This window comes from Chamaea fasciata, unplaced genomic scaffold (assembly GCF_029207755.1).
Source record: "Chamaea fasciata isolate MVZ Bird 193981 ecotype frontalis unplaced genomic scaffold, bChaFas1.0.hap1 SCAF_1, whole genome shotgun sequence".
In the NCBI taxonomy this organism is placed as follows: domain Eukaryota; kingdom Metazoa; phylum Chordata; class Aves; order Passeriformes; family Sylviidae; genus Chamaea; species Chamaea fasciata.
This window is the reverse complement of record NW_027094086.1, coordinates 130,611,424-130,637,521: the sequence shown is the minus strand read 5'-3', so window position 1 is coordinate 130,637,521 and position 26,098 is coordinate 130,611,424. Positions and strand designations below refer to the sequence as shown.

The window sequence follows — 26,098 nt, the reverse complement described above, 5'->3', positions numbered from 1 at the left end:
TAAATTAGGTGCTTTTTCGTCTAATACTGCTCTGAAGTATAATGTTGAACACTGGCTGTGAGAACTGGCTGATCTGTGTACCCTTGTTTTGTTATAGAGAAGATGCCATCTATTTATTTTCTCCTTAAAAGCAGTCTTTACCCATGGAAATGGTACTTGCTCAGCTGTATGTGCTTCATTCATAAAGGAATAGCACTCTATTCCTCTGTGCCACAAAGTCCATAGTGATTCTCCTTTGATTATATGCCTTACACTCTGGGGAATGAGACAATTGTGCACACATATTTTCTTGTACTTTTATATGGAAAAAGAGTGGGGTCTTTTCAGATGCTCCAGAGTTACATTCTGCTCCTACTTAGAAACATTTACAGCAGCAGCCTCAATATGATGTTTGTCCTTGAGAATCCTGCTACAAAGGCACCCACACCTAAACTCAGGTCCAATCCTCTGGGATGATATTGCAAATTCGGTTTTGCCTCACTTCCAAACTTTGCGGGAAAGTTTAGATCATCAGTGGACTAAATGCTATTCAGCTTGGTGATAATTGAAAAAGATTTTTTCTGGTGTAAGGAAAAAGAAAAACAGGCAGGTCTGCAGGGTGCTTCATGCTGTGGCCTCACCTGGCACGCTAATCTCCGCTGGTGGAATTCTTCCTTTGGGTGTAAAGAGGCTTAGCACGCTTTGTGTGTAAGGGCTTAACATACTGCCTACCTCCATCTCCACACCAGGCTCTATGGGAGTCTGAGAGAGAAAATTGAGTGTTTTGGGCCAATTCTGATCCTACTGAAATGGGAGCTTAATCAGAATTTGGCCCTTAAGTGTACTGAAGGCACAGTGTTTATTGCAAAGAAGGTGCCCCGTGTCGGTTGTTAAAAAGGACTGGTGGGATGGCATTCAGTAGATGCCAGTTGCCCACCACACTCCCCTCCTCAGCAGCACTGGGAGAGAGAAAATTAGATGGAAAAAACTCTTGGGTCAAGATAAAGGCAGTTTAATAAAGCAAAAACAAAGGCCACGCACAGAAGTAAAGGAAAACAAAATTTGTCCTCTACTTCTCATCAGTGTTCAGACACTTCCCAGGAAGCAGGGCTTCAGTGTACCTATCAGCTCCTCTGGAAGACGAACATCGTAATGATAAATGCCCACCCTTTCTCTTCCTTTCTTTTAGGTTTTATTGCTGAGCAGATGCCATATGGTATGGAATATCCCTTTAGTCACTTGGGGTCAGCTGTCTTGGCTGTGTCCCTTCCCAGCTTCTTGCCTGCTCCCAGCCCCCTCTAGGATAGGCAGATTGTTGGAGAGGCCGCGCGGATGCCATGCGAGGGCTGCTCTGCAGTGGCCAAAACACGAGTGTTCATCAGCACCTCCCTGGCTGCTGATACAAAGCACAGCACATGAGGGCTGCTGTGGGGAAAATGGGCTCCAACTCAGCCAGACCCAATACAACTGGGCAACAGTTTTACTCTGGGCAACAGGAACTAGAAATGCTGAGCAACCAGACTAATGTTCTCAGCAAAGAATTAGCAATGCTTATTTTAACTAGACCTGCACGAACAATTGGTCCTATTTGGAGGAAAACTGTGCTAGCAGTGTTTTAAAGAAAAAGGGAAAAATATTTTTGGATGTACACAAAACCAGAGTTTTTCAGGCTGTTTGTCATACAATGAAGGTTTTTTTACAGGTTGAATAAGTATTTCATATTGATCTGGGACATATCTAAAGGCATGAAAGCAGTGTAAAAATAAACTCATTCAGGATGACTGGAGCAATATTCACGTTGAGGAGGGCATATTCCCTGTTGCACCCAGTGATGCGAACTTTGACTTTTTAGGTAAGAGACTCCAACTGCTCCATAATCCCCAGGTTTTCCTCTCAGAAAAAAATGTCCTTACTGTCAGGCTGTCCAAACCATACCACATGGGCAGACCAAGTGAAACTTCTGCAATCAGTGTTGCCTGAGAAAGTAGCTCTGCTGGATTCAAGGCTGCTGAGCAACCTGTAGCTGTGGGGTGGGACAGGTAAAAGAGCAGAAGCTGTGGTAGTGTGCACTGCCTCGTGTCCCTGCTCCACCAGCAACCCAGCCCTGCTGCCTGTGTTCTGAAAGATGTAGAGCTCTTGGCCACTTGAAGGAATTGTGGTGAAGAAAATTCACTGTGGCTGCTGAGATACAAAGGGAGCCTCTCTTGAATGCTGATGCGTCCAACCTCATGTGACTCATGAACATTCACAGAATAAGAAAATAGGTTATGATTATGGTCTGGGCTGTTGTCTATGGTACTCATCTGAATTTTCCATTCTCTGCTTCCAAGTATCTTCAAAGCAAAACAATTGAACTTTTCCCACCTAGAATCAGTGTTATTGTGAAGGAGGTAGGAGGTCCCTTGTGATTCTAAAACCCAGCTTTAAATAAGGTAGGAAAAGGAGTGGATATTTGCCTCCAGTCGCACAAGGTGTAGTTGATGTGGCATACGGTACTCTTTTCCCATTTTCTGTTGTTTCAGAAATTGTTTTCGAGACAGTTTGTAAGACTTGCATGAAAAGTCAAAGCAAAAAACTATTGCAAATCCACCAAAGTAATCATTTTTACATTTTATTTCAGGTGAAACTGCTGACTAAATTTCACTTGGTGTTACAAGTGTTTGCATTTTTCTGTGGCTAAGTGATTCCTTGCACAGTCTGTTCTCAGCTCTGCTTTGAGCTCTGCTGTTAGTTCACCCTCCTTGTATTCTGCTTTGGGAGCATTTAAGATACCTGCTCCCTCTCTGAGCCACAGCCTGCTCGACAGGGCTGGGTGGACACACTAGCCATGCATACTGACTTTTCCAGCAAACTGATTTCCATGATTAACACCTGAGGCTCTAAAACAGTCTTCCCTTTCCAAAACCCTCATCAAGCAGCTGTTGTCTATATATATTATATATGTATCTCTGGCAAACATTTCATTTGCTCTATAATCTGTGGAAAAAATTAGCAATTGATCTCTTAGCAGTGTCACTAAAAGCTGCAGCTACTTTGTTTTCACTTAGAGTGTGTAAATGGCTTTTTGACAGGTTTGACTTCTGGGCAGTTCCTGGCTGAAAATGCTGTCATCAGCATTGATCTCCCTCCTGGCCTGTCACAGGCAAGCTGTCCTGTGATGGAACAGCAGCTTGCAACTATCAATATCCATTATTGGACTTCTTAGCTGCTGTGCACTGCTCCTCAGAATACTGAAAGTAGAGCTGGGCCAGAGGCAGATCTTCATCTTCAAAATGTAGGTCTTATGAGTACACATCTTGGGGATATTTTGAGCCATGAACAATGAAACTGAACTGCTTGCTTGCACCCTGGTGCTCCCCATCCGCACTGAGATGTCACATCCCACTGGAGGATTTTTACACGTAAAGCTGGGCTGCCCTGTGTATCCCCATTTTCTTCTCCCCTGCAAACCTGGCTTATTAAAGCCCTCACTGAAAGTGTGAACTCAGCTGGGAGGGGGGTGTCAGTCTGCTTTTCCAACTTGCACATCTCAAAGCACAAGAGAGATAGGTGATTTGGCCCTTGCCCTCTCAACAGCTACAGTTCCAGAGAACCACAGGAGGTGTTTCCAGCTCTGCTGCCTGCACTCCTCATCCAACAAATGAGCAGGTTTTCTTCCTCACTCCCAATGCTGCCACTTTTTCTGAACCACCCCACATGTGGGCCCTCCTTGTGTCACTGTCTGTTTTTAGCTGTTCTTCTGGCACTGTAGGTTTCTCTGGAAGTGAAGTGGCAGTTTCCTTATTTGGGGTAGCTTTGCCACGTGGAGACCCACAAGCAGGGCAGCTAGGCTCCTATGAATGCCCCAAAGAACTCAACTGCCCACTGCATGGGGGGTCTCAAAAGACCAAGCCCCACATGGGTGTGGAGAGCACTCAACACTTTCCAGGGTTTAGTGTGCACCATGGCTGTCTCCTGCCTCATCAAAATGGCCTTAATTTTCAGCACAAAAGTTCTCCAGTCCTCCAACCCCAAAGCTGGTTGCCAGTGTCTGAGGAAAGATATATGAATAAAGAGAGCCCATAGAAATGTCTCCTCTAAGTAGTCTTCCAGCTCTCAGCAGTGTCCAACCAAAGTGCATCCTGAGCTGGAGGTGGAGGCCTGTCAGGGGACAGTGAATGCCTTTTTACTGCCCCATGAGACAGCAGCCTAGGTAAAATGGCCAGGAGGAGCCATAGCAAACCAACCAGAGCATGCCTGTCCCTCAGTGCCAAATTCCATAGCTAGCCCTGCTGAACACACTGCTTGGCTTGGACACTGTCTCCTTGTCCTTTACATCCATTTATCTGAACTACAGAAGCTGCTTCCTGTAGTGCTGTGCTCTTGAAAGAAACCTGGAACTCAGTTTCATATTTATTAGATCATCTTTAATTTGGGACATCAGTGAGAGCTTTTTGTAATTCTCCAACACATTTTTCTGCATGAACTCCAGTTCCCTGTATTTCCCAGCTGTAGCTCACATCTCCCTCTTTATTTAGTGCCATCAGTGGATATACTTAATGAGCAGAATCTTTTTGTTGGTTTGTGCTGGATATTTCTAATTGCAAAAGTCTCTTCTTAGTGGTCGCTAATTATCTGTTTTATATGGTCACCCTGTAGATAGCACAAGCCCATATCATACTGTAGACTAGGGATCAGGCTGGAGATGATGCTAAGACACAAACATGCTGAGAGGAAAACGAGCAGGGATATTTCTAAATCCTGCAATCCTGCTTCTCTGTTTTTCTCTATCTGTTGTAAAGCAGGAGTATTTTTGCTTTAGTTAGCCCCAAGATGTATACATAAAACTGGGGAGAAAAAAAAAGAAGGGAAGCAAGCTTTGAAACACTTGTGTATCTTTAATAATAATGATTTTTGTAGAGTCAAAAAGATCTCCTTTTTTATCCATCTACTGTGTTACCTTTTATCTCAGTTTATAGGTTATGCATAACCCTGTTTGTGAGCCTACTTCAGCAAGGCCCAAATAGTTGTTAATCATTTGTGCTCTATTATCAGATGATTACTCTACAATAAAGTATTGACCATTCTCTGCTGCTTTCCTCGCCTCCATTTCTTCAGAAAACCAGGTACCACTATCCTTCCTGCAGTCTTGCCTGGAACTCTGGTCACATTTGTTCATGTATGTTGTCTTCTGAAACATCTGTATAGAGAAGTCCTTCTCTAGCAGCAAGTGAACTTTGCAATACTCAGTTATGCTGCACACTGTGTCTCCCCACTTCAATTCATTCCACTCTAAAGCAAGAACAGACCTACTGAGATGATTGTTTCTGGCTGGGTTTGAGGTTATCGAGATCCTCAGGAACAATAACTTTCTGAAATGCCAGACCTAAACCTCTGGTGAATGAGCAAACCGGCTATGTGCCTGGAGTTCATCAAGGATAGCAGTAACACTGAGCTGGTTTTGCAATGCAGCCAGCACTGGAACTGACAGCCTGAGGCTGGGAGTGCTCTAGGGAAGGTGTGTGTATCCTCTTCAGGCTTTATCACTCAGCTGAGATTTTCAGCAAGATGGATACGAGGCAAAATCAATTAATCAGCTGTGGAATTCCTACTGAGGATGAAATGTGTTAAATCCAGATCGCTGTGGAAATTAAGGAACTGGTGATGAGCATCTGTTGCTGCTTGTTTAAACTAGTCTAAAAGAGATACAAGGAACACTAAGAGGCATGGCTACTGCTTGAGATATTTCTACTGATGGTTTTGTAAGTCACACGCTTTTGTGACTGAACTCAGAAACCAACTGCATCATTAAAAAGCCAACAAACAAACAAAAAAATACTGTCCCATAAAGTAGGAGCATGGATGATCTGTTCTTAGAGATGAGTCCCAACACTACAGTCTGGTTTCCAAAGAAAAGTACTAGCTCTGCTCATCCTTTGCTTGGATGTAGATACTACTTATGAAATTGGAGCTAAGGTCAGCAGCCAAAAAATAAAGCTGCTTGGGTTTAGCATTTTAACTCTAGACTATCAGTACTGATTGCTTTTACAAATATTTTATTAATGTTCAGGAAAAGAGGAATAGAATATGGCATACTCTTCCAAACACACACCCCCTTGTTATAAAAGCATATTATGGGAGATATTTCTGCTTAGACTTCATTTACCAAAACAAGATTTTAATTTTAAGTATCACAGACACTTACAGTGTATTTTGTGCTAGCTTGGGTTTATTTTCCTGGTTGCCATTTATTTCATGATATTGCCTAGGACTCCAAGACACAGCCAGACAGATCTGCTGAACACATGAATACTAAGGAAGTGGTTTCCCTAGTAACAATAACCATGTAACAGCTCTCACAACTTCCTGCCTGCCCTTACGGGATTTGTTTGTCTGTTTCTCACTGGGTTAGATAGATGAGACACCAAAATTAAGGCTGGCTAAAAGGCATTCAGGATGAGCTTACTGGAAGTGGGGAGAGTAGAAAAAATGACTGCTGCGTTTGCACATGGTGTCATTAGAGACTCTGGCTTTGGTTTCTCTTATGGGACTAATCCCGGGGGCATGCTCTAGCTGTCTCAGAGCATGGCCTGAACAGACTCTACTACAATTCAGATTCTTACTTCAGAATGGTTTTTTTTACAAATGTAACTATTGTCATAATGGATTAAGTGCAGCTTTGAGTCAGTAATCGATTAATGGAAAGCAGAGAGGGGTAACAAATACAGACCTTAAGTAAGCAGCCTCAGTGCAGGACTTACTGCTAGCACTACTTTAGAGAAGGTGAATTAAGCAGTATTTGGGAACATGTATTTCTGGGTTCAGACTGCTAGCAGGGGATTGTCTGGCGGCATGCTCTTGCTGTGGAAGAAGAGGGGAGATGCATTCTCTAATACATTGCAAAGTATTCCTCAAAGAAAGTAACTATTGTGCTACTGAGGTGGAGAATTCTGATAGGCATGTTATGTATGATTAAATCAGGTTATCTTTTTAGTCTTCTAATCAACCAGCCTATTTACAGCTCACTCTAAACCAGGTGAAGAAATCCACAGTACTAATTTAGGTAATAAATCTGCTTCTTCAGGCATTGAAAAGCTGAATTCCTGTATTTCATTAGCCATTGTTCATATATGTATATTGAATGTTGCGGCCACTTGTGCATCATTTTTTACATCAAAATTACTTTTGCTGAAAAAGAAAGGTTAGTATTATCTGTCAGTTCTCTGTAAAGCTTCATTTTAAGATTGATCTGCTCCTGAACAAGCTGAAATGATTTAGTATGTTGCTAGAAGGAAGAACTGATAAGGGCCAAACTGCAATCAGCTATGAGTTTACTGTTAAGATAATAAACATGAACAGACACTGTGCAGAGATCAGCCATGCTTTCCTTTTTCAAAATATTTGACCACAATGAAATCATGACATTATCTTAAAGCTGACACATGTAACTCTAGTCATACAGATATTTCCAGCTAAAAATGATAAGCTTGATCCTGAGAGATGCTGGGTACACCCATCCTTGCGGCTTTTAATGGCAATTCTGGGTGTTCAGAGTGTTTGGGTCAGATTCATATCATCTCAACAAATCACAGTGAGGAAGACAGAGAGGAAATGGCTATCAGAAAACCAAAGACAGGCTAAGATTTTATCCTTATCGCATGGAGATGAGGTGCCTCAGAGCAAAATATGGATTCTCTTCTCAGGCTATATCAAGTATCAGGACTGGCCAATGTTCTTTAATTCAGGGCAGCCATAGAAATAAGCATAAGCACGTTTGTAATTAGCACTTACACTCTCCCAGCAGGTAGAACTCCCACTATCACAACACTATCTTCACAGGTACTATATTTTAGACTAGGTGTTTAAAACAGTTTAACTGGGTTCTTCTGTTAATTCCAGAATGTGTTGGAATTGTTATGACCCAAAATCCACTTCAACCTGTGTGCAATAAGATCTTAGCAGAGAACAATACTGTTTTGTGCTCCCAGGATCGCTGACAGTAGTGAAATAATGCTGTCTTCTAAGTTGAACATACATTAAGTCCAGTCATGTAATGGCACATTATATTCTTAGATAGTAAGAAGGAAAGAGTGAAATCTGCCTTTTGATTTTACAATTTCCCTGACTGTTCAGTCTTCCAAATTATTGTACACTTTTGAGATTTCTTCTGTGTTTCTGTTTGCAGAATAAACTTTGTAATTAATACTGACTAACTAAATAAAACCAGCAGGTTTACGTGTCTAATGGCATGTGCACATCAGCAGCAATCCTATAAACACATATGCAGATGTGTGCATTAATTCAGATGAGTACAGGAGCATGGCTGTATTAATTCCGAAAATAATCCAGCTCCTAATTATGTACATGGTTGGCTCTGCTGATTTAAGGCAGGATAGTCATTCCATTTTCTGACTGCACATCAATGGACTAAAGACTGTAAATTGCCAAAGCTAAATCAAATGTGTAATAGAAAATTTAAAGCACTTACCATTTTGTCAAATATGAAAACATTCTTGTTTTCACAGGGGTGTAATGTGGACCTTACAGTATAACAAGAGCTATGAGTCATTTAAAAATATGTGATATCCTTTGCATATCACAGATACTTTTCTCATGAATAAAGAACTTTTAACTGTAAGAAGACTTTTATATGACGCCTGCTTGTTTCTCAGTCTATTTCCAGGCTAAATTTACTGTAAAGAGAGGTTTTGCATCTGCCTGTGTCAGTTCTCCAGTGTATTGAGGTCAGCTTCCATTCTTCTTAGCTCTGACGCCTGCCTGTATAAACACAAATTTCATTTCCATCCTATTATTTTTCTAATCAAGGGTTTGTCATGCAAAAGAAGATCTGAGGTGACTGTGTTTTCCATTATGCAAAACATTCCATTATGATAATATCTTCAGGATAGTCTTATAAAGGTGCCCTGCCCAAAGACATCACAAATGAGAGCACTGAAATGGTAGACAAATCCTGCATAATTTACCCTCTCATTTAACATTCAGGCCACAGAGTTCACCCTAATTTGCCATACACATTTCCTTTGACATCCTCAATCTGTACATATGGTCAAAATAAGAATTGGCAGCTTTCACTGAATAGACTTCTGTTAAGTCCTTATCAAAAGAAGAAGAAGAAAGGGGCTGTAAAATGCAGTCATATTTAGTACATCCTTCTATTTCTTTTGCTTTCTCTGCTAAACTCACACTTAGTAAAATCTACAGTCAATGAAATTTACCTTTTGAGCTGAAGTTGTTTCCATTCAGAACAAAGTAAAAAATACGCCAGCAAAGAAAACCTGATATTTCTTAGAAATTCTCTTTTCTTTCTTATGCCAAATCCCAACGGGCAGGGCTCCACAGAAAGGGAGTTTATTTTCTAAATCCTTTGAACACAAAGCTCTTACATTTTCTAGGACAAGATGTTTTCCTGGAAGATCTCAATATTGTACCTTTGTATTATTAATACTTTTGTCATAAAGATGAATACACACATTTATTTTATTGTATATATTTAATTTCCAGTAGATGTCATTTCAATTATTCAAATATGAATTGGCTTACAAACAGACTCCTGTGAAGAGTTGTGTCTGAGTCTTGGCAAGCACATCATATTTCTGCTGTTTCCGTGTATTTGATTTATCTGTTCTCTCTTCTTGCTGTGCAGATGTGTGTGTTGTATGTGCACGTGTGCTAAATATATAGGTAAGTGAATCTGCATTGACTCCTTTGTTTGAAAAAAAACTTCTCAATTTGTGAGGCATTTTTACAAGTTTTTTATGGTGATCATGGTTTATGACTATTTCTGTAGCCAGACAGATAAATTTCAGGGCTGTAGAAAACGTAGGCATTTTAATTATAATCAGAAATAGATAAATGGTCCTTTTCCTCTCTGGCTTTCTAGAGTGTCCTTCCAGATCTGGGGAACACTATATCATTGCTGGTCTTACCAGTTCAGGGATTATTCCACTATTAAACAAAGCTTAATTTAATGCAAAATCTAGTCATGAACTTGATATTAGATTTTAGGCCTTGAATGCTTTTTTTTTTCCCCCCATATGTATTGGTATGGCCTGGTGTATCATCATCATTATAATCTTTTTAATTAAAGCCAATCCCTTGCCTTGATTTCCTGACACAGTCTCTGATACTTTAAAGTGTTTTCCATTTCTAACTGCAATGAAAGAGCTGTCTCCAGTCTTTTTCACAATTTTATCTCATTTACTGGAACTGTTCTTAGTCCATGAAGTAATAATACATTTGAAAAAAACCCATATGGATTGTAGATGTATTATCCTTATAGATCCATAATCTTATCACCTACTGTGCAGCATTTCTGACTAATGTACATGACTGTTTTAATTCATCTTTACTGAACCACTGATGCTGATGTGAATATAACTACATGTAGGACCAGACTTCTCTGTAACTTCCCTTACACTACATGTCAGCACAGTATGTACTCTTTCTTCTCCAAGATGCAGCAGTCTCATCTTCTTGGAACTAGTTTTAAGTTTGAGTCTACAAAACCAATTTTCCAACATGGCAAAAAATGCTTTCATTAAATCAGACCTATTTGCCAGTAATCATATTTCATTTATATTTACTGAAAGGCTTCGCTACGGATCTTTCAAAATTGTACCCTCTAAGGCATCTCACAGCAACATTTATCTTCATGATTGAAGATGAGTGTGATTCCAAGTCCTCTGCTCCTAAATCAAACTTGGACTTACCCAATTGCTTGGCATTTCTTACTGCACTACAGGAGTCTTAACACACACCTTTTATAATTACAGTTACTGAAACTCCATATATTCACACCCTCCATATTGTATCCACTCAAGCCAGTTGTTTTCCTCCAACAGTTTTAACCCACTTTTATTACTCCCCTCCCATCAGTTGCCAAGAGTGATAATTTGATCAATAAAGCTTGCGTCTGCTGTGAAGTCACGCCGTCTGTGGCCATCTGCTTCCTCTGAAACTGGCCTTAGTCTGTTGGTAAATATGTTCAAGATTATTTTTTTCCACCACTGACTAAGGTCTCTGTAGTTAGCTGCATGAGCAGGATCTTCCTTTCCCTGAAGCTGGTGGAGTATTGCCTTTAGCTGCTTACCTGCAACCTCCTTGTGTTCCTTTTGTTTTGTATCTGTTATGACCTCTTTGCTGGCACTGGCACTGCCAGCTTCCAACGGCTTGACCATGACCCTTTCTGTTCCCACGTCTGACCACTTTGCTGTTCTCTTCACTTTTCTTTGTTAGCAAATTAGTAGAACCAATAAACAATCAACATATCTACCAGGACCTTTCAAGTCAGTGATGCAAATATATTTTGTACTTTAAAAAAAAAAAAACTAACACGATCAGGATTACTGGACCAAGGCTCAGCTTATCATAGCTATATGCACAGCTAATATGGCCACATTTATGCTATTTTTTTGAAGTATGACTTCTTCAAAGTAGTCCCTAAAGCCCAAGTTTCCATCTTCATGGGAGAAGACACAGCTTCTCAAAACCATCCCATATACATTAACATGCAATGTTATGCAGCCAGATTTAAAATTCTTGTTTGCAGCAGGCAGTTGTATGAAGCCTGAAAGCCAACATCGGTCATCAAATCTGCTCTGTGGATCTCCATTGTTTAGCAGCAACTGTCTGGATAGGAACTTGCTGCATACGTTGCCTCTCCTGCCATTGCAACCTCCATAGCTGCTGCTTCTCTCCTTCTGCTGGTGTTCCAAAAGCAAGCCAGCATGGCACTGGATGTACAGAGCTAAAATGCTCACAGCACAGTCTGCTCTCTCTTCTCCCCAGGGGTTTTAACCTTAATTGAAATTGGATGGAGAAACTGTGTGCCCAGATCAGCCACCAAAGCATAACAGGTAACAGGTTACTTTGCAGCTACTGATCTGTGGTATCTGCTCATTCTTTCCTTGTAGAAAGTGCAAAGGAAACAGGGGTATGAATCTGTAAAAACCTCTGTATTCTACAGGCTGAACTCTGTAGTTGTGTTGTGGTCATACACACAAAAAAAAATGAACCACTGTCTGCAGTCCTAGGCATACAATTCCAGGCAGATGCTCACTGCAAGATCTTTTCAGATATCACCATATTTCTATTATTCTCCTTGACATCTTTTACTTTGCCAAACAGTGGCAAAGCTCCGGCATGCTTAGTCTCATGGTACCACTGTCCCTGCTCCAGAACTGGGCATGTTCTGACCAGGGCAGTTCAAACTCCAACTGCTCCTCACACATGAGCACAGCAGAACTGTGAGGTGAAGCATAAGTGAGAGGACATATTCTGCCTCCACTGCTGGATGAATGTGTGGTGGCTCTGTAAGAGAGCGTATTCTACCTGCTCAGTACCAAGGGGATCAAGTTCCGCAGTGTATTCCCTGGACGAAATGGTTGCACTTTCTTAGCTGAGTGTGTGAACAGAGCTGTGCTTGCTGGTTCGCTATCAAGACTATTATCTGGAAGAGTGTACATTCCTTTAATTAAATAGCAAAGAATGTGTTTACTTAATTCTACTTTCTACTGCAAAAACATATGATAGTGGAAATTATGGATTCTGGTGTCTGCCAGGTCCCTGGTACCCTTATGTGCTTTACAATCTAGGCAAGCAGAGAATTCATGTGGTAATTCCTCCATTATACTTTTCATATTATTATATTTTCTTCGGAATTGTTTAGTCAAATTAATGGCATTGTTTAGTCAAATTAATGGCATTGAGCCTTATTTTGGGTATATTTAGCATACTTCTAAAGAGACTTATTAAACTACCAATTTTTATCTTGCTTAAGAACTGCCTTAATAACAACATTCAGGAAAGTTTGTTCATGATCTTGATATGGTGGTAGCTCCAATTTTTATGTGTTGTGTTGTCAGGCTGCTTGTGATATAATAGAAAAGATCTACTGTTGGCTAGGGAAAGATGAGATGTGAAGTTTTCTCTGCTGGAGTGCATATGCCTTCAGACATCAAAGCTTTTAAAATTTCCCATACATCAGAATGGAAACTGGACATTTTATCACCTGGGGTGCTGCTTGCTCCCTACTGCTTTGTCTGCCCAGCAGCTCCCCAGGGCCAGAGCAAAAGCTGTTCACATCAGAAGCCAGAAGTGAAGGCATACTCCTGGCTACAGCTGTGGATGTCCACTGACAGTAAACAGATGCCAGGACAAAAAAATCTAACCAACTAACAAAAAAAACCAAAACAAAACAAACCACAACAACCCTGTTTTTCTTGGGAACTTTACTAGGACAACAATCCTCATAAAAGCAGCTCTGTCCTGGGCAATTATAAACCAAGCACCTGCAGGAAACATTTCTTCATTGTTTAAAGGCTCTGACCTTAAATTTCAGATCTCTCTTCTCCTCCAGCATGGCATGGAAATAAGCTGTAATCGTGGACACTAACAGTCTGTATTATAATGACTCTTGTTATAAGATAGGATAGATTCTGGTTACAAACTGGGAATGTCCACACACCCAATTTTTTATCATTAGTCTACAGCAACATGAGAAAGCTATGCATAACGAGCTCAGAGGCAGATGCTACATGGGCTGCATAGAATTGGTCAGGGAGCAGCAGTGAGAAAGACATGGCTGTCTCCTGTGGATGCAAAGGGGGTCTCTGAACAATGTCAGCTATGAGCAATGTCAGATATTAATTTGGTAGGGTGACATTTTTATTTATTTTTATTGGGTGATTATCCACTTGTGAGAAATGCAGGCCAAGAGTTGGGTCTGGGAAAACAAATGATGTCTGGGATTTATCTTGATAAAATATAAAAGCAGATTATGTTCCTTAGGCTAAAAGTTGTTAGCGTAAGTATGAGATTGCGAGTTCCTTGGTTCTTTACTGCCTTAAGAAAAGAGAGCAAGAGAATTTTTAAAGAAAAAAAACTAAAATAGTGCAATAATGACTGTGTACATGCAGAGAGAATTTGTGGATTAGGCTGGTAGGTACTTCTGCAATATATTCTTGATGATTTTAGGTGTCACGTGCATTACCTCAGGCAAAAAGCAGTTATCACAAGCGCTGCAGTAAATAACCCTCCCCATGGTTTGTCTTCTTGTTTCTAAAAGATCATCTGAGTCTCTTGCTCTGTTGAGGTCTAGAAAAATGGAAAAAAGTGGAAGATAATGCTTTTAAAAGCAAAGTACGTGCTGAAGGAAATCTCATTTTCCTGTGCAGTCAGAAGCAGCCCAAGTGCCATTGTCTATACACAGGCCAAAGGCAGAGGAGGTGAAATATTTAGACCCATGCTAAAGGCTGTGTATCTATGAAACTTTCACTTCAAATCCCAGCCAAATCTTCTCTGACTGACTTGAGATAAATAAACACCCAACACTAACCAGCAAAGTTGCTGTGGTTTTTCAACCTTGTTTTAGATTGAACAATTCCATATCTAGGTTCTTGTTCAATAGTTACTCCAAAGATTTTACAATGTAGGTGAATTTGAATCCTGAGGATTCAAATTCTCAGCCTACACCTGAGTTTTCATATTGGCCATCATTCATTGTTAATCATCTGCCTCTGGTCAAATTTCTTTTATCGAGGCCTTTTTTGATTTATGTATTCGTTGAGGATTTGCTGCATAATATGACAAATACTCATTGACAGTGGCATGTTCTCAACTTCATTGATCGGGCTTGTTGAGAAGCAGTTGGAACTCACTGTCTCCTACCCCCAACACAAAAAGGGCTGAGTTCGTGTCTCCTCTTGCACCATTTCATCTTTACCAAGGGCTGCTGCTTCTCCCATGAAGAGCTGCTCTACAGTGTGGGTAGTGCATTGGGAGATCCACTCAAAGTAAATTTAGCACAGGTTATCTGGCTAATTAAATTAAGTCCATATGCCCAGTCCAGAGTTTTTCAGTGGCAGGCAGCTGTCTCCTAACAGCAGCGGAGGGGTACAGCCCCTTCAGAAACAGTGCTCTGCAACCCACACTGGTAGAGATCACAAGACTGCTCTGCACCACTGTCCTTGGAGTTTCCCCTCATATTAACTGATAACACGTGAGCTGCTCGCATGGTCTGATGTGTAATTTAAATTACTATTGACAATGGCATGCTGAGAGAGACATTAGAGCATGAAAGGGTGGCAGGGAGAGGAAATTGGTGAGGAAGCAAGTTAAGTAAATATATAAATATAAACATGCTTAGAACATTAATTTCTCATCTTGATTGCTTTTCAGGTAAGAGAATAGATATTAAGAAGCTTGCATGCTGCTATGGGAGACTTTAAGGCGATAGCTTGGTCATGGACTAATACTGTGATGTTAAACAAATCTGCTGTCAACAGTCCTGCCATACATAGCAGGGGGGAGGTGTTAAATGATGGCCTCAAGTCCTACTGCCCCTCTATTCAGGGAAGGAGTCAACACCAAGGTGACTCAAGGTCTTTTCTATTCCCAGGCCCCTCAATTTCCCTTTGCAGTACTGGAAGGAACAAAACAACAGGGATTTTCCCTCATATTTGCCACCTCAGAGGCTGGTCCAGGTATGACTAGATTTTTTTTATTTCAAGTCAGAATAACTAATAATTAAATTTTCTTTGGAAAGGTTCAGTCTGAGCTGCAGTTTCGTGATTGTTTCATGCCCATTAAAGCTGAGCTGTTGCTGACAGAAACGATTCCCTCCTCTCCTCTGTTTCAACTCACACTTTCCTTCCCTTTCCCCTCTGCTGGCACTAACACCCCTACAGCCATGCCAAGGGCTGGAGAAGGGAACTGCTGGAACTGGAATTACAGTGGGCTTTGCTGGTTAGCTTTCAGCTGGGCCAGCCCATTGCTCTGCTTCTCTCCCCTGCCCTGTAGGTGCCTCTGTGAGAGAAACAGCAGGAGTGGGTAAGGTGTGGGATCATCTCCCTTCAGGGTGCTTAAAACAACTGTGATTCACATCCCCCCAAAGCTTTCCAGTAAAAATAGACCTCAGGAAAAAAGGATGTGTGTGCCAGCTTTAGGTTAAATTCCCTTTCCTATCACAGATTGCTTACATGACTTTGAACAGGTCATTTTAATCTCTGCCTTAGATTTCCTTCTCCAAAACGAAGACAAAGCCATACTTTTAGAACAGCACATTAGATATTTTAAGGTGCTGAGGTGCCCAGGTACTCTGGGAATAGGAGCACAGAAAGACTTTTGATAGTCTCCAAATATTTTTAAAGTGCTTCTGCCTCAAGCTTCTATTTTTAATTGTAGACAGTATTTGAACTGCACAACTATGGTCTTTGTAGCTTAACATGTTGTAAGTATCCACACTTTTGGCAAATCATTGGTATAACTGAATTCCAGATTATAGAATTCAGTGTATAAATCTGAGATATACGACAAAGGATGTAAATGGTTTTTCCAGGCTTTAGAAAGCATTTTCACTGTGTTTCAAGTTTCAGTAACTTTTAGTAGCATCACTCAACAACAGAGTGAGCAAGCACTCCATGGTGAAAACACCAGCTGTGGTCTATTTCACATGCAGTTACCTTTCCATCAGTCAAACCACAGCATTACTTGCTCCATCTGAACCTGAGCCTGATCTGAGATTGATTCAAGCTCATCTGACCTGATATTGTCATATTTTTTTCCAAAAGAGCTAATGTGTGGTTTTGTTTGTGACCAGACCCATCACATACAGGACTTCAAACTAATATCCTTGTTTTAACACAGAGCAGACAGAGTGGTTCTTTGGACCACTTTTCCAGAAATGGGTGATAGTACTGCATCAATACTGTCGTTGTGGTTCTCTCCTTAAACTAAAAAGCTCTGCCTGCAACATAAGATTTGAAATGTTTATCCTTTGAAAAAATGCATTTGGTGTAGCCATAACAAGTGGTAGAATATCCTTTTTGCCTTAGAATTTGAGATTAGAATGTCTATGTTTATAGCTAAAGGAGAATACCACTAGAAATAAATATTTAGTAAGGTGGTGATAAAATTACAAGGGCAGATCTTCATTCAAAAGTCAGTCTTTTATTTACAAAACTCAAATGAGACATTACAGACTAGTTATTCTCGGATACATCATCCAGCCCTGGCAATCTGATTCTAAAGTGCTGAGTACCAGAAAACACAGGTACCAGTACTTCTTATATGTAAGGTGTCTGAAAGATGCTGGGACCAGGGAAATTCAAAGTAATTGGTCTCATTCTGAAACCACTTAACCATATATGCTTTTTTTGACCTTGGAAATGCATTTCATTTCTCTACATTTAAGTTCCTGCATTTAGAAGACAGGGATTAAGAACATAGAGGCAAAGCTGCTCTAAGTTTATTGATATTTGCAGCTTTCAGAGCTTTAATGGGTAGCACCATACAAAGGCAAAAAGTTCTTTACATTTTCCTGAAGTGATTCATTTTTCAGCTGGCTGCACTGTTGTACTTCAAATCCTCAATGAGTGAGAACTTGCCAATTTGAAGAAACAAATGATTTAACTAAATGGTTTTTCAAAGACACGTAGAAAAATTGGTGCAACCCCATCATGGAGATAAATTTATATCAGGCTGAGTGCCTCATATTGATTAAGCTTATGTCAGCAAGGAATCAACTTGCTAATGCCATGAAAGGCACTTTTAAAGTGAAATAAGAGTGTCTACACAAGGGATTAGTTTAATATTGGCATTCTTTCTCCCAAAATAAGACAAGCCTTTAAGTCCCATATCCCTAGTGCTACGCATTGTGAATTCAAAAAAAAAAAAAAAAAAAAAAGTAATAGAAATGGCATAGCAGACATGGCAAAAACCAATTAGTGCCTGTCCTTGGTACTCAGAGTGCCATATTGGCTCACAATTTGGCCTGCTATGATTTGAAGCATCTTTAAGCCCGCTGCTGTTGAACACAATATGTGGGAATATGGCTCTGTCACATGTTTTTAATGTTCAAGCAATGCTAACTGACATATCCCAGAGACATGAGTTCAGCCTAATTTCTATGGAAGGCCAGCTGCCACTGTGAAGTCACAAATACATTCCTTGTTAGAAGGAAGGAAAAGTGCCTCCCAAACCAGCTTGGTGAATGCTTTTGCAGCATTCTTGCTATGGCAGCAGTGTGGTCAAAGTTTAGGATGAGCTGCTCCTAGCCCTTCTCTGCTGAAAGGAGGACCCTGACTTCCAACTCTGAATTACCATCACATATGTACCTAGAAAAATGTAAGTGTAAGCATAGTGAAGACTTTTAAGTAAATATTTAAATCAGTCTGCATTTTTAAATAGTCATGATGTATTCAAAGAAGAAGCTTTACAACTGTAAAAAAGTATAAGAAATAGGAATAGATAGAAATCGAAACCACAATGGCTTTGCAGGAATACTAACTAATAATTATCCTAACAGCTAGACTATATCTGTCTAGCTATAATAAATGGCCGAGGAACAGACAATGTCCAAAAGAATCACAATCAGCAAGTACTTCCTGAGTTTTGAGAATGATTTCAACATTACTGACATCAACACGTAAGAGCCAGAGGCTGGATACCCCATCTTTTCCCTTTCCATCCTTTCCTAATGCTTTCTATTGGGTATTCATATTTTTATGTATACCCTTCCTCATGAATTCAAGACTTCCAAAAACTGAAGAACAATCATGAAGTCTCTCTCACTTTCCAGGTAGAATATGTAAGGACGGGCATGACTGAACCTTGTTTGCAATGGTGTGACTACTGCTGAGAGCTGAAGTGGGAAAAGGAGGTGTTTTTATCTGAAAATACAGAAGTACATAAGCATGCCAGAAACTTTTGGATGTTACAGATTCAGTCAGCCAGATGTTGCAGTAACTGTATCTCCTGGATATGGGCTTATTCCCTCTGACCAGGCTCAAGGCTGAGGTGTTTCTGTAGTGGGATACAGCTGTAGTGGGCTATGGCTGCTGAGACCACCCATCCCTGACATGGCTGGGATCAGGCTAACATAACACTCTAAGATAGGGAAGCAGACTTTTATGGGCTCTGTATTCAGCACGTGGACAGCTGAGGGGAACTGAAGACTTGGGATACTGAGGTGACACAGTTATCCTCCTAGTCTTCAGTGCTGGGAACCCTCAGATACTTTTCTTAATGCCAGAAATATCACATGAAAGTATACAGAATTACAATAATCATCCCTGGAGATGAAAAATGTGTGGATTTCCATAGATAAGTCCAAATCCAGTAAAAATGGTGCAATCTTATTGGTCATCCATAAAAACAGAGACATCACAAGATCCAGAAGCAAAGAGTCCAGATGCACCCACTGTCATGGGATAGGGTAATGTTCTGATAGGGATACTAGGGTAGGAGATATATTGAATATATTTGCAGTTGGGCTAAATGTTGTGGTTGCATATTTGAGCAATACAGAATGACAACCTGTGACAATAGGAAATTAAATTCCATCATCCTGAAGGTAACATTCCCTACTGTGAACTTTGGGATTTTTATGAAGTTCTCCTTTTTTTCCCCCTTGAAGACTGTGGGTTCAGGCTAAGGATAGTTTATCAGGGGCCCACATGGGATATTGGAGTGCTGCAGTGTTAAGCAGTTGCTGTACAGCCAGGGTCAAAGAGTAGGTGAAATACTAAATAGAAAAGTCAACTGCAAAACTGGAGGAAGGTCTAGAACACTACTCCTATCCAAAGATAATTCTTTTCACACAAACAGCCTGAAATTTTCAAAAACAATTTCTTTCAAAATACAGTTGACCCCTCCTTTATGATGAAGAACATATTTAGGGGAGAAATGCTTACAAGCAGATCCCTGTGGCACATTCCTTTCAGTCTTGCTGGGCATTCTGCCTCTATTTACACTGGTTAAATATTTAAAGCTATCTTTACAAAGAAAAGCAAAAGCCCAAAAATTTCTTCTAAAGGGAAAGTCAAGGTTGTCCTTTAATATGTATCACTGAAAAAGGCAGATGCAGGCTGAGAATTACTCCTGCTCTGATCTCATCCTGCTCACTCTCTAAATAGCATTCATGGAAAATACACACACACCTAAAAAATATAGAAAAACAACTTTCCTCCACTCTATCTCCCCATCTCTCACACACACACCTTTTCAATTTGTGTATCTTGAAATAGTAATGCAGCAAATATGATCTGAATCTCATTTGCATCAGTGAAAATGGGGAGTCATTTCTTTAAAAGGAATGTACTTGAAGCACAACAAGAGCACCATGAGGCCAGACGTAAGAGCTCATCACATAATTTCTCCTTGCATCACAGCCTTATGAAGCTCTACTCCTTTCCCTTGTATCTGTGAAATCAGCAGGTCTACTCCTGGGAGTAAGGATTGCCATCTTAGGCCTTTAAATCAGCCTCTCTGTGTTTGAAGAACAAGAGAGAGTCTGTGTTTTCAGGCACTGTATGTAACTGTAGAAGAACTTGCTCAAGAAAGGGAAATAGAAAGAGAGTAAAAATGTTCGCATTCTCTGAACAAAATGAGCTGTGATCTGCAATTGCCCTTTTAAGAGTTGTGACTTTTTCTTGTTCTCCGGAAAACTTCTGGCAGCAGCAGCCGGACTGCAGCCCCTGCGCCTCTCACCCCAGCGCAGAACATGTCAAGGAAGGCAGGCAACATACGGCTTTAATTTGCAAGGGATCATCTACATTTCTTATGAACAGAAAAGAAAACCAAATCAAATCTCCACATACTCCATCTATCTTGAATAAACAGCGTTAAGGAAAAAATGCTGTGGGTATTGGGAGGAAGAGACTTTTTGTAGTCTGCTTTGACTGTGCATACCGCTTCTCCTTATGCCTCTTTAAAACATATAAAATCCTTGTAATGGGGGCCTGACTTACAGCAATGCTGGCCAAAAACTGCTCTTTATTCCTAGCCCATGCTACCTGGTAGAACATTCATGTTACAATAGGTATCACTCAGCAGGAATAAATTCTATTTCTCTTGTTACCACAACCCCCAATTACAAATAGAAGTACAATTTTTAACCTAAACTGACAACTGCAAACTAATGTAGCCAATTAATAAAAGGCATGTAGCAAGGCAAGTGGGATGAATTTGAGGGTAAGCTGACCTGGGCCACCCGATGGTCAGAGAATTACTTGCTATCTTGTCAAATGCTTGTTTATATCAACTGCCTCTGCACTGAGGTGAATTTCTGAGCACTTGGCTGTACAGCTTTGAAACCTTTTGCTGCAGAAAGTATTCTGGCTGCTGACTGCATCATCCCTAAGGTTTGTGTTCAGCTCCTACTGATTTTCTTTGCCAATCACTGCATGTGTTTGTTATTTTTGTCAGCACAGGCATACTTCCAAGAGTCTTCTAGATGTTCCAAGAAATGTCGAAGGCAGGCTTTTAAATTTTAAGGATTTTGTTCTCTTGGCAAGACTATGTCTGTGAGACACTATGCCCATGGCCCTGAGGCAGATGGCTGTCATTGGCATGTTGCAAACTGAAAAGTATCTTACCATGCAACTGTAAAAGCTGCTTGGGAGATTGTCCAGGTATTTTCTCTCCAAAATTTTGGTTTGTAGACCTCAGTGTCAACTTCTAGGGTCAAACACCTTACTTTAAGGAGTGTGTATTATCTGCATTAAGGATTTTATCATCCAGAATATATGATAGTTTTAACATGGCAATGTAAGGGTGTACCTTATTTCATCTTGCAAATTGGGATGTATGACACTGTAATCATCTCTCCTTCATTTCACTGCATTTAGAAACTTTGTACTGATTCTCCTTCATTTCACTGCTTTTACAATCTTTGTACTGATTTTTCAGCAAGTGTCCCTGTCTGTGCATTGTGAGGACTTGATATGATGTGTACTGCCAGAACTCAGAGTTGAAATGAAACCCACCTGAGATGTGAAGCTGTATTGTCTCATTTGGAAACTCCCAAGAAACTTCATTAATTTAGTATACACATTGTTGCCCATCACAGATTACATATTTTAATCCCTCTCTCTAACCAAATCTCAAAAATCTTTTCTTTTCATACAGAACTAATTGCTCTGCACACAAAAAATATTAAGTGTTCTTATCAGCCAAGATTCATGCTCAACATGAGGCAAAAATCAACTTTTAACTTATCCCACTGAATCATGATTATCTTACTTTTAACCCTTTATTAGACATCTAAATAATGAAACCTTGAATCAACTAAAAACCTAATTATTTAAGCTTAACTTTTACTTTAATTTTGTGGACAAACATAATTCATGTTATCATCTTGGTTTACATTTTATTCATTTGGGTGCTCACTAGCCTTCCTACATACACATTTGTGCTTATATTGGAATCCTCTGTATATAACATAGGTCTGTGAGATAAAGCTGAATAATTTCCTCTAGGGAAACAAGTTTTCTTTAAGTGCTGTGGAATGGAAGCATTCACTCTATCCTATTTCTGCCAGTCACACAGAGGAAAACAAGAAAATCCTGTGATGACTTTTTGCTTTGTTTCTTTCCAAAATTAAAGATTTACATAACTAGCTTTTTTTTTTTTTTTACAATCCCCCTCTCCCATAACAAGTAAAGCAAGCACAAATCAGCACTCTAAGGATAGTATTGGTACATAAAGATGTAAGAGGACAAAACTCACATTCTGCCTACTTGCCAGAGTTCCCCTAATGGCTACTATACCTAGTAACATTTGCATATTGCTTTGAAGTAAAAGCTGAAACCCCTTATTATTATTATTATTAAATGCCCAAATTTTTGCTTCTTTCAGAATGGAAGATTGTCTTTCCTTGGCAAGGGGGAAGGATGCCTGTGCTTTAAGAAAGACACTGTGTGTCTTCATAAGAACATGATTACTGTCATATTAACCCGAGCAAAGGTGGCATCCAGTCCAGTCTCTTCTCTCCAGCTGTCACCTATGATGGACACCTAAGGAACCATTAAAAGAACAAGGGAGACACACAGGAATAATTTTTTGTGGATATGATGTGCAGTACTGGGCTTGCATGAAGAAGCAGTGTATTTTGTTAGACCAAGACATACACATGGAAAAATAAGACAGACTTTTGGTCGCACTTTTCTGTGGGTTAGAATCACCTTTCAGTTAAGAGCAATTGCTTACCATTTCCTAAGATATTTATTAATTAAGCCAGCTCTGAAAGGAAGAAGATGATAGCTTTAGAATAGAGAGGACACTGATGATGTTAATGATGGAGGGAAAAAAGCATTTATTAGCTAAGCAAAAAGGAGAGACAATTACCTTACAGTCTCTTGATTCGGAGAGGAGTAAGTGGGAGGGGGCAGTGTTGTATATTGAAGTAGGAGGAAATTACAATGTACTATCAGACCACCATCTCTACTGAGTCCATGGTTTTGGGCAGAGTTAGGAAACCTAGTTCCCATGTGCACCTCTGTGAGACAAGTTTTGTAGTTCCCCTTAAGGATCAGGTCTGAAAGGAATGGGAGAATGTCTGGTTTGTGAGAAAGACTCACTCAGAAACAGAACAGTGGTTTGTTTGGTCTATGAAGATGGCCTCTGGGAGTTCATGCTAGAGCTGAGTGGTTGTTTTCAGCAGTAGAACTACAAGGAATGCAGCTATGCACTGGATGAAGTACAGCCCTGGAACATCAAATGTAAGACCAGGGTATGCTGGTGATTTGATGGCAGGGGGAGTTCATTGCTGTAACAGTGGATGGGCATCAGAACACATCTTGCATTTCTTGTTCAGGCACAGTTTAAACTGATCTGGTGTTTTGGGCCACAAAGGATTATGCTCTAATGATGAGTTTTGTGGTTTGGGGTGTTTAAAATGTAGGACAAGTGCTTCTGGGAAGATTCTTTCCACACAGAATTTTTTTCTGTTATGTGAAAAATCATTTAACGGTTAAAATGAGCAAGTCCTAGAAACTTTCCTGAACTTACCAGCTCTCAACCCTTGTTCTCCCCACAACACTACCTCCATCCTTTTTCCACTTTTTCTTTCTGAGCTAGTCTTACTGATACATCTGAACTTGAAGTAGTCTTTCTCAAGCTGCACTTAGCTTTTAGCTAATTACTGCATTTAGATAGTTACTGCTTCAGAACCAAAAAAAAAAATTTAAAAAAAAAAAAAAAAAAAAAAAAAAAAAAGCTTGTTAATTCAAAAATCTGTACTGGCTGATCTGAAAAAATCTATTATGTACATGTACAAACCTTATCTGTTCTGAAAAAATCTATTATGTACATGTACAAACCTTATCTGTATACACTGGTCTTTCTTGTAGAACAATCTTATCAGTTATTAGAGATGGCATTTTTCAGTTTGAGAAGTGTTTCCTTAATATTTCAAATGCAGACCCCAGTATGTAGAATTTCAACCAACTGATGATGCAGTTAGGCATCTTAATTATCTCTCTTGGATTGTGTGATGTGTCCCCAGGTCTAAAGAGGACAGGCAGAAAGCCAAGGAGGCTTCCCAAGACCAGTCAGAAATTCGCACTCATTGTCTATGAGAAAGAGCATGGATAATACTTATTCTGATCTAAAGATCCAGTTCAGTCTTTTTAGGATGAACAGAGGAATAATACTGCTATTTAGGACTGAATATAAATAGGTTTTGTGCTAGAAAAAAGTTAATAATTTTAATTACTGATGTAGATCTGAAGAGAAAAAATCTGTAGATTCAAACTACAAATACAATATTTAAGGAATCAAACTGTTCAGCGGAAGATGGAAAAAGGTATTTGTGCATATCATTTTTGAACTATGGTCCTCTGAGAAGACAGAACTCAATGAACCTCAGTAAACCAGGTCACCAGCAATCGACATTTTTAAGGATGTGCAATTTCTAAACATGATCCCACTCTTGCAGTCGTTACATAGCATAGATTTTGCTATTAATTAGTTTGAATGTGGGACAGTACTGCTGGGAGAAAGAAAGTGGCCTAAATAGCATGGTCCAAATTTTATCTGTAGCTATCCAAGAAATACGGATGTCTTTTATTAACCCTTGCCACCTCTGACAGCTAGAAATAAATGCTGGAGCTGTCTTACCACTAATGGATTTTTGTAGCTCAATTAACATGTAAGGCGGAAAGGGTGGGAGCATGCTGCAGAGAAGGAAGACAGCTGGTGGGAGAAGTTCCATGCCTGGTTCAGCTTGGAACGGCAGAATTAACCTTCGGACAAATATGAGAACATTTCCACAGACGACAGAGAGCCTTAATTACTAAATGTCTGGAGAACAGGGCAGAGTTCTTCTCTCCAGGAGCACACTTTATTATTCTTATTCAGTTCCAATGAGTACAGTAAATCCCCTATTCAGCCTTAATCGTTTTCCTGGACTATGCATTTCGGGAAAGCCAACAGGACCTCCATTCTGTTTGTGCAATGGGGCTTCAGGCATGCAAAAATGGCCACTGCTGGCGGTCACTGTTCACCCTTCCCCGGAATATAGCAAGAATTTCAAAAACCTGACGGGAGGTATTGCAAGTCACACAGCATTCGACTTTGAGTCACACTGGAATAGTTGCCTACTAAGCAGAGGGAGGAAGGAAAATGGGAAAGCCCTCCTGGGATTATTTTCGTACGTCGGGCTGCTGCTGTGGACACGGTGGGAGGAAGGCACAGATAACAGACTGGCAATAGCTCGCTAGCAAGTTACTTAAAGTGTCTTTGGGGAGAGGCGAGTTTTAGCCACTCCAGCATCACCGTGTACGCGATGTGCCACATCGCGGTCTGTGCCTTCAACGCTGCTGCGGCTCCTGCCCGCGCCTCGAGTGACCGCAGTTTAGTCTCCCGCATTTCAGACTTGCAGAGATACCCCCACTGCGCACTGCTCCCCGCAGCAGAGTCCTGGCAGTGCCGCGGATCCCCCCCTCCAACCCTGCCCTTTGCTATGTGCCAAACATCGATTCCCCCGCCGGGAATTAGCCCGGCTGCTTGCACGGCGGGGGACACCCAGGGTGACGGGCCCCGGCCCAGTCCGTGTGCGCCGCTCAACAGCTTCAACAATCGTCATCACCGGGGAATCCAAAAACGCCCTCGGGACAGCCGGGGCCGGCGCGCTGCCGACCGACACGGCACAGCCCCGTCCCCCCGATCGCCGCCCCGCCGCGGGGCCCCTTCCCCAGCGCCGCCCCCGCCGCCTTTGTGCGCGGAGCGGGGCAGCCCCGCGCCCGCCTGCGCCCGCCCCCGGGTGAGGCGTTGGGAGACGGTCCCTTACGCAGGAAAGTTCGGCGTCGGTTTCAAGGCTCCTCCCTCCGGTGAAGCAGAC

At 40.8% G+C, this 26,098-nt stretch overlaps 1 protein-coding gene across 1 annotated transcript in view; it reads left to right on the top strand.

The window, feature by feature from the left end:
- CDK14 (cyclin dependent kinase 14) overlaps positions 1-15,479 on the top strand; it is a 338,037-nt gene extending 322,558 nt beyond the window's left edge. The window contains exon 15 of the mRNA XM_066197805.1: positions 15,377-15,479. The gene's annotated coding sequence lies outside the window, so the exon portion shown is untranslated. The remainder of the gene's footprint in view (positions 1-15,376) is intronic.
- The last annotated feature ends 10,619 nt before the right edge of the window (positions 15,480-26,098 follow it).